At 38.9% G+C, this 8,062-nt stretch overlaps 1 long non-coding RNA gene across 1 annotated transcript; it reads left to right on the top strand.

Moving 5' to 3' along the window:
* The first annotated feature begins 3,780 nt into the window (after positions 1–3,780).
* On the top strand, positions 3,781–6,205 carry LOC141366202 (uncharacterized). Its single transcript, XR_012371301.1, has 4 exons — positions 3,781–5,261; positions 5,454–5,597; positions 5,670–5,796; positions 5,878–6,205. It is a non-coding gene; the product is annotated as an uncharacterized lncRNA (long non-coding RNA).
* Positions 6,206–8,062: the final 1,857 nt, after the last annotated feature.

Genomic DNA, 8,062 nt, shown 5'->3' with positions numbered 1-8,062 from the left:
AAAAGTTTCAATACATAAAAGACAGGACATAGATTACATAATGCACCACAAATCTCAATACATACACTATACATATGTGTATAGTGTAGTGTCTCATTATCATATAATGAGAGGGAGAGGGGGAGTTTTACTGCGCCGAGTCGAAGTACTCCCAAAAGTGCTGTCAATACATTATAGTTACCTATGGCGTCTCATAGCTGTCTTTATTATGAGAGCGCACACACAATATAAGCAAGCACAGAAACAGAAATCGAGAGCGTAAAAACAGAAACTGAACAGATGAAACATAATCTTGTGGCAAGTAAAGCTGTCATCACGAGCGAATAAATTGTGATCCAGCACAGGTTTGAAGGTGGCAGTGATATCTCAGTGTGATCGAATTTGTTTTCGGATTGGCAGCTCAGTCGCGTTATCATCTGCGCCCTCTCTGTTTGAAAATTCTCAGGCCTGATGAATGGAATTGAATTGCGCTACTTTGAGCCTGGCCCTGGCAACAAGGGAAAGAATCCTATATACTCAATAAGCGCCCTGGAGGAGAGCTACTTCAAGTTTTAAGAAAACCTTTTTATTGCATTAAGTTTTATTTATGTATTTCCTTTGTGTGTGTGTACCTGGTAATTTTCACGTTGTGGGGACCAATTGTCCCCATAAAGATAGGAATACCAGTGTTTTTGTGACCTTGTGGGGACATTTTGATGTCCCCGTGAGGAAACATGCTTATAAATCAAACAGAATGATGTTTCTTGAAAATGTGAAGTATCAGAAAGTTTTGTGTGATGGTTGGGGTTAGAGAATGGGGTAGGTACGGGGAATAGAATATACAGTTTGTGTGGTATAAAATGCATTAAGTCTATGGAATGTCCCCACAAAACATGGAAACCAGAATGTGTGTGTGTGTGTGTGTGTGTGTGTGTACACTACCAATCAAAAGTTTTGATACACTTTGAATATAAAGTTATGCATTCAGGTACATGGGAAAGTGTACTCAAAGTTTTGATTGGTGGTGTATATGCTTGAAATTTGTCTTTTAAATATCCTTAGGAGCTTTGGAGAGATATTTCCTATAATCCCTCTCCGGGAAACAGGGTTTAGACCGGACAGGCAGGGCCAGATTAACACTTTGTTATACCCTGGGCAACAATATTCAAGGGCCCCATCATCACGACCCCAGGATCACCATAATATGGTCATATACAGAATATATTACATTATTATACAGTACATATACTCAATACTTCAAATTCTAACTGTCATCAGGTGTATTTTGATTTACAAATATTTAAATGCTCATTCAAATGCACTACTATGTCCCCTATCAAAGACATTCACTCCCATATGATGCTATGAAAACAAAACACATCAGCATCTATATAATCTCTGGGCTGTAAACATAAACTGGCGGTGTAGAAAAGTCCAGGCTAATTTAGCTGAGTTGTCCTCGTCGTTGACGGAATCTGACTTAACCGAACTTTTTAATTAATACACATTTAAGATGACCATGGATTAACTCTAATTTGCAAAGTCATTGATATAAAAAGCTTATTTTTTGCATATACAAGCATTGTCTAAAAATGAAAATAGGCTTTTACTTAATTATTATTACAAGACCATCATATAGCCTAATATTAGACCCCCAAACCAAAGTGAAGAAAATGATCTTTAATTTGAAGTCTGAACTGAACATCAACGCAGACATGAATTTCCTCACAGAAGTTTAAGATCATATAGGCTACATCTTGAACGTAGATATATAAATGAACACAGGGAAAGTAAGTTTAACACTGTAAAGCACAAGCAAACATGCTGGAAGGCAGCTAAAAACCATCAGGACATATACACGGGCTTATTTTATTTTATTGGAGCCTTACCTCCAGATAAAGTAACAAACTGGATTGATGATTTAAATGTTGTTTACTCACATGTGCGTTGTTAACTCTCCGGATTTTATGTTGTGCACTGCTTCACTCGTTCACTTTTCCACATGGTTGGTTTGTTTACAGTATCGCGTGAGCAGCTACACTGCAGGTTCGACTTCATGTGGCGCTAAGCAGACCTCTTGGTGATGTCAAAGTACCGCGAGAGCGATTCAAAGCAGATTTCTCCATGTGATAACTGGAATCGCTCTGGCGCTACTTTGCTGTCACTCGCCTGTTGGTTCTCTGCTCCCCAGTCACTTTTGCGCCGCTATAGTAATTTAATTTCATACGCCGATCGGATCGCGCAGATAACTGCGTATCACGTAGACTACACCACTGTTCATACTTTACATTTTCTGCGTTTCTGATGTCCTTTTCCTTTTTTAATTTCCGCTTCGCGCTCCCACTTAGCTTTTCCGTGTCTCGTTTTTTTCTGTTGTACCAACGCCTTGCGTCACGTAATGCTAGGCGAACCTTTGACCCACCTCATGCGGACTGACCAATGAGGAGAGGGTCTTAACCTGAGGCCCTCTCTTCATTGGTCAGTCCGCATGAGACTCAACCGCTCTCAACTCACGTTCAAAGTAATAAACGCAGCGTCTTTGCAGCGCAAAAGCCCATGTTGACAGTTTGTTTAATATAAAGCGGCGTGCGGGAGATTACCAGATACAGTATTTTGCTCGTACCCTTGCTGCCCTGGGCCCTTTCAAGGTCTTGGGCCCCTGGGCAATTGCCCAGTTGCCCGTATGGTTAATCCGGCCCTGCGGACAGGGTTTAGATTAATCCAGTACTAGGCTTTAGTTATATTAGGGCATTTAAGTAGTTTTTAAAAACAAACCTTACAAAAAACAATACTGGTGTGCATCTTAAAAACAAAACAATGACACTGATATATACGTCAGTGCAAGGCATTTTCAAATTTAAACAGCTCAAACATGCATTTTAGTCTGGGCTAGGATGAGACCTGTCCGGGAAACCACCCATAAATGTTAGGGATGCACCGAAATTTCGGTCGCCGAAAATTTCGGCCGAAAATGGCATTATCGGTTTCGGGCCGAAATAAAAAATCCAGCCGAAAATGTAAACCGAAAATGAATGTCAACCGCCCCCCTCCCATCTGTGCGCTAGCGCTTGGGTTTCACTCATGGTGATCAGTCGTCTCCACCCCTCCCCTTCGTGCTCAATAGTGCTGCAACGACGCGTCGACGTCATCGATTACGTCGACTACGCGACACGTCACGCTGTTTACATTAATCTCGCGTAATGGCGGCTTCTGCTCCTGGCAGTGTTATCCATACATTTATTTGTTTGTGTGCGCCACAAAATCAACAATGGTCGCAACATTTACATTTTTATTTTCATTTAAAACGGCTTCATTTATTGTTGTGAGCGCTCGGTGGTGCCTCTCTTGTGCACGCTCTCTCTCTCTCTCTCTCTGTGCGTGAAGCCCCTAGACAGTGCCTCTCATACATGACACTAGCTGCGTTTACATGGACATTTGTAATCCGTTTAAATGATCAATCTGAATAAAAAATGCTCCATGTAAACACCTCAATCGGACTAAAAAGTGCCAATCTGATTAAAAATCTAATCCGCTTGTTAGGGGTGGTTTATACCGTTTGTAATCCGCTCAAAATGACATGTATACACTTGATCGGATGGATAACTGAAACTGGGAGGCTCTGCGCATGTGCCATCTTTTCTTTTTTTAATGGCGGTTGGCAAACGCACTGAAAGGTGCATTTCCGCCACCTACAGGACGGGAGTGTGGAGCATATGCACACGTGCAATGACGTAGAATTGCCGTAATAACATGTGACGCAAATAACTCGAGTGTGTTTTGCTGAAGGAAGTCACAAGAAGTGATTGTCTTGTTAATCTTGTTCCTATTATCCGTCCAATTCCCCATAAAGTGATACAAGACAGCGTTGTCCGGTCAGTCCATGATTTATTCTCTGATCCACAAACGCGTGTGTTTGGACTCGCTCTCGCGAACGGTCCCTGCAGCACCGCGTGAAGTAAAAACGCTTTTTGGGCACACGTGATTGGGTGTTTTTGCTGCTGCTTTATAATCAGTAAGGCACAAAGCAAATCTTGAAACAGCGTGAAACTATATTTGTGCAATGTGCGCATGTCAAATGATCAAATCTGATGTAAATCTTGTGTCATATAAACACGCACATCAATCCGATCACATTATTAAGTGTTCATGTAAACGCTATGATAGGATTTATTAATCGGAAGGATTTTAATCCGATGGAGGCAAAATGTGTCCATGTAAACGTAGCTACTGAGTGAAAGAAATAAAAGTTGGCTGTGTTTTCCATGCGGATTCCTCTGTGTACTTGCATTTTCACGTAAACGTCAGATGTTACTGACAGAGAAGACGACTGATTCGAGTTTATCATGAAAGGTTAGCAATGTTTTCCCACACACACTGGTTATTGGGTCATGTTTAGTCACTATTTTAATAGTCTTTGGGGTGGTTTCCTGGACAGAGATTAGTTTAAGACAGAACTAGACCTTAGTTTAATTAGGAAATAAAATTAGTTTAAACAAACATGCCTTACTAAAAACATTACTTGTGTGCATTTAGAGGACAAACTAAAGGCACTGATGTATTTAAAGATATCTCAGTGCAAGATGTTTTCAGTTTGGACAGCTCTTATATTTATTTTAGTCTAGGACTAGTCTAATCCCTGTCTGGGAAAACGCCACTATATGTCTGACAACAGAACAGATAATATGTGAAAATAGCATTCAGTTGTGTTAAAATGCTAACTTCAGACCTTATTAATGTACAACTTTGTTCTTTTTTATAAATGTTTGCAATTTCTTTATTGTTTATTAGATTTTTCCCACCTTTTTGCTGATATGAAAAATAATCTGATCTGTGCCTCAAAAACTGTAATGTGATCCGAACTGTGAGTTTTTTTATTTGTCACACACCCCTAGTAAAGTTAGTACACAGTGATAGCCATAAATGCAATTGTACTAATAATTGGCATAATAATTTATTTCGGTGTTTCGGTTTCGGTTTTTCGGCCTTGGTTTCCTTTTTTCGGTTTTAGGTTTCGGCCAAGAATTTTCATTTCGGTGCATCCCTAATAAATGTTTTAAATGCAATTCATCTGCTGTATTAAATGAGTGTTTTGCTTATCTGTACACGTCAACAGAAAATAAATACCTTTAGTATGTTTTATGTGTGCACTGCATGTATCATGTAACCTGTATGTTACAGGTAAGAATAGCCACCGATGACAAATTACGGAGTCTCACTGATAATCTGCTTTTCTGTGGATATACGGGTCTCATAAAAACAGACAGAAAGGACCCAATAATAAGGTTTGTAGTTACTAAAATGTACCTCATTGATTTATCAACTGCTAAAGCTTTATGTTATTGTTATTGATGGATCTAAGTGTTTTCTAGTACTTTTTTTATAAAAGCATAAAATCTAACATTATGCATAATTTATCTTGTGTTATTGAGAGTGGAATATGTTTATACTAAAAAAAAAATTATTTTATCCTTCAGAACAATCATTCTAAACTCCCTGGCCCGAGTTCTGCCCATGCTTGAGCAAAGCGAAAAGGCTTGCAGGTCTACAACCTTCCGGATGTAATGGAACAACACATGGACCTCTGTCGGCCCTTGTTTGTGCCACTGCAGGATAACAAGGTAAAATCGTTTGAATTTAGTTGAAGCTAGGCAAAAATTCTGTGATATTTATTATTTTTTTGTCTTTATTAGCCCGATGCAAACTTCCTTATGGCAAGCTGCAAACCTGACTTAAGTGAAAAAGGCACCTCAAGACATAATCTTGAACAAAGTATTCTGAACTACTTTCAAGATTTTCTTCAGGAACTAGAGGATGATGGTACAGAGCTTTAATTGTGCAGATTTGAGTTGCTTGAGTTTTTTGTGAGTGAAAATGAAATGTAGTATTTTACTTTATTAGATGCAGTTCCTGAGCACTTTGCCAAAATCGAAGACTCAGACACTGAAGTGGTTTCAAACACCAAGACACTTACAGTTCCGGCTGTCCTGCAGTGGTTAACTGGCCAGGCACACAAGCCAGTACTACCAAGTGAGAGAAACAATTTTGAAATTCATGTCAAATTCAATCATGTCTGCCAACAGGAAGCACATACAATTTGTTTTCCAATAGTTAGTGCTTGTACCAAGACCATAACTTTTCCAGTGGCACACATGAGGGATTACGTTGAGATCAAACATGGAATAACTCTGGCTTTGCGTTTTGGGAATGTCTTTGGTAGAGTTTAATTTGTGGAACAATGTAGACAATGATTATAGTACAGAATAATGTTTTATTTTCATTAACATTGTAAAATCCTTTTTTACACTAAAAGTAAATGGCAAAATGAGAGTGCCATGCTTGTTATCAGTTATTTGTGGTACATGCAATATCCTTGTTGTCATTGTTGTTCGAACAATGACCTTGTTAGTGATTGTTGTTAGAGTTGGCAAGAATTATTTGTATGTACTGAACCATGTTCAAATAAATGTCTCTGCCAAAGCATTGTGATGGTCCTTTAGGATTAATAGTAGTTTGTAGCTGTTTCATTTCTTCAGGACTAAATGGGCTGGAAATCTCTGGTACTTCAATGCCATAATGAGACCCGTGTGGGATCCCTACATTTTCCCAGTCAATGGTGTTGTCCTCAGCAGGCTGCAACAACACAAATGCAGACATTCATAGGGAGCTGTTCTGAACTGGCTATACTTTGTTTTAAACCGTAAAGTGTTTTTACAAGAATTTGTATTTAGATGTTAAATTTATACTGTTATTGTGTGTATACCTGCTCAAGATGTTCTGGTTCAGTGGTGGAATGTTGAATATGGCCCATGACCCACAGCTGGTTTGGAGTTAGGTTTTGCTCTGTGCGTAGTGGGTGGTTGTCCCAACCATCGCTGAACTTTGCCAGGTCGTCGTTCAGCCGAGGTAGGAAGATGTAGTGAACGCAAAACATGTGAATGTTATTAGAAGGATCAAGTAGACCCCTTGATCACCTCTTACTGTGCATGTAGAGACAAAGAAAACTGTATGTCTTTTGAATTAAACCTATCTTTCATACAAATCTTTTTTTTGGCACATTTTAGTTCATATTCATGGTGTCTCAAAACAGCACAGATAAGTTCACTTAGATGTTCTTAAAGGGATAGTTCACCCAAAAATGAAAATTGTCATCTTTTACTCACTCTCATGTTGTTACAAATCTGTATATATTTCTTTGTTCTGATGAACACAGAGGAAGCTTTTTTGAGGAATGTTTGTAACCAAACCATTCATGAGCCCATTCACTTCCATAGTATTTTTTTGCTACTATGGAAGTGAATGGGGCTCATGGTCACTTTGGTTACAAACATACCTCACAATATATTTCTTCGTGTTCACCAGAACAAAGAAATTTATACAGATTTGTAACAACATGAGAGTAGGGCTGCAGCTATCGATTCTTTTTGTAATCGATTAATCTAGCACTAAATCGATCGATTAATCGAGTAATCGGATAAAAATGTTGTATGTGTTTTTAAACAACCGAAACAAATAATGCATAACGAAAATGACGTGGCTGTAAAATGTTCAAGCATTTGGCTTTTATTTCTAAAAAAACAGAGGTATTTGGCTCCAAAAAATAAGCCTATTTATTTGAGCCTATTTGCTATGGTAACAACCTGTGTGTGCACGCGTTCTGTGCGTAAAGAAGAGTGACACCCCAGTCAGACGTTCAGTTGCTTCATTGCATTTTGGTACCGCAGAAATACATACATTCCTTTTCAATAGAACACTGCATTTGGTTTGCATCACTTGCATTGCGGTGCATTTTAGGTTAAGAATCCGTTCGAAAAATCACAACATCACGTTCCGCTGTATACAGTGAATGCATGCAGCTGAAATTATTGTTGCGTGGCTACATAAAAGTTTAAGCATATGTGATGCATTGTGCGATCGGTCTGACTCGCGTGAGAGAGAATAACTTATGCTAAACTCCAATAAGACAAAGATTATTATTATTGAACAAAATATGTCAGATTACAAGTTGCCCGATTGCACTGTGGTGCCGTTTTGTGGTACACACACCTGTAAAGTGCATGCGTGTGTGTGAGGTTCTTTATTAAGC

The sequence above is a fragment of the Misgurnus anguillicaudatus genome, chromosome 9, assembly GCF_027580225.2.
Source record: "Misgurnus anguillicaudatus chromosome 9, ASM2758022v2, whole genome shotgun sequence".
Taxonomy (NCBI): Eukaryota; Metazoa; Chordata; class Actinopteri; order Cypriniformes; family Cobitidae; genus Misgurnus; species Misgurnus anguillicaudatus.
The sequence above is the reverse complement of the archived record's forward strand: the minus strand, read 5'-3'. Positions and strand labels throughout refer to the sequence as shown.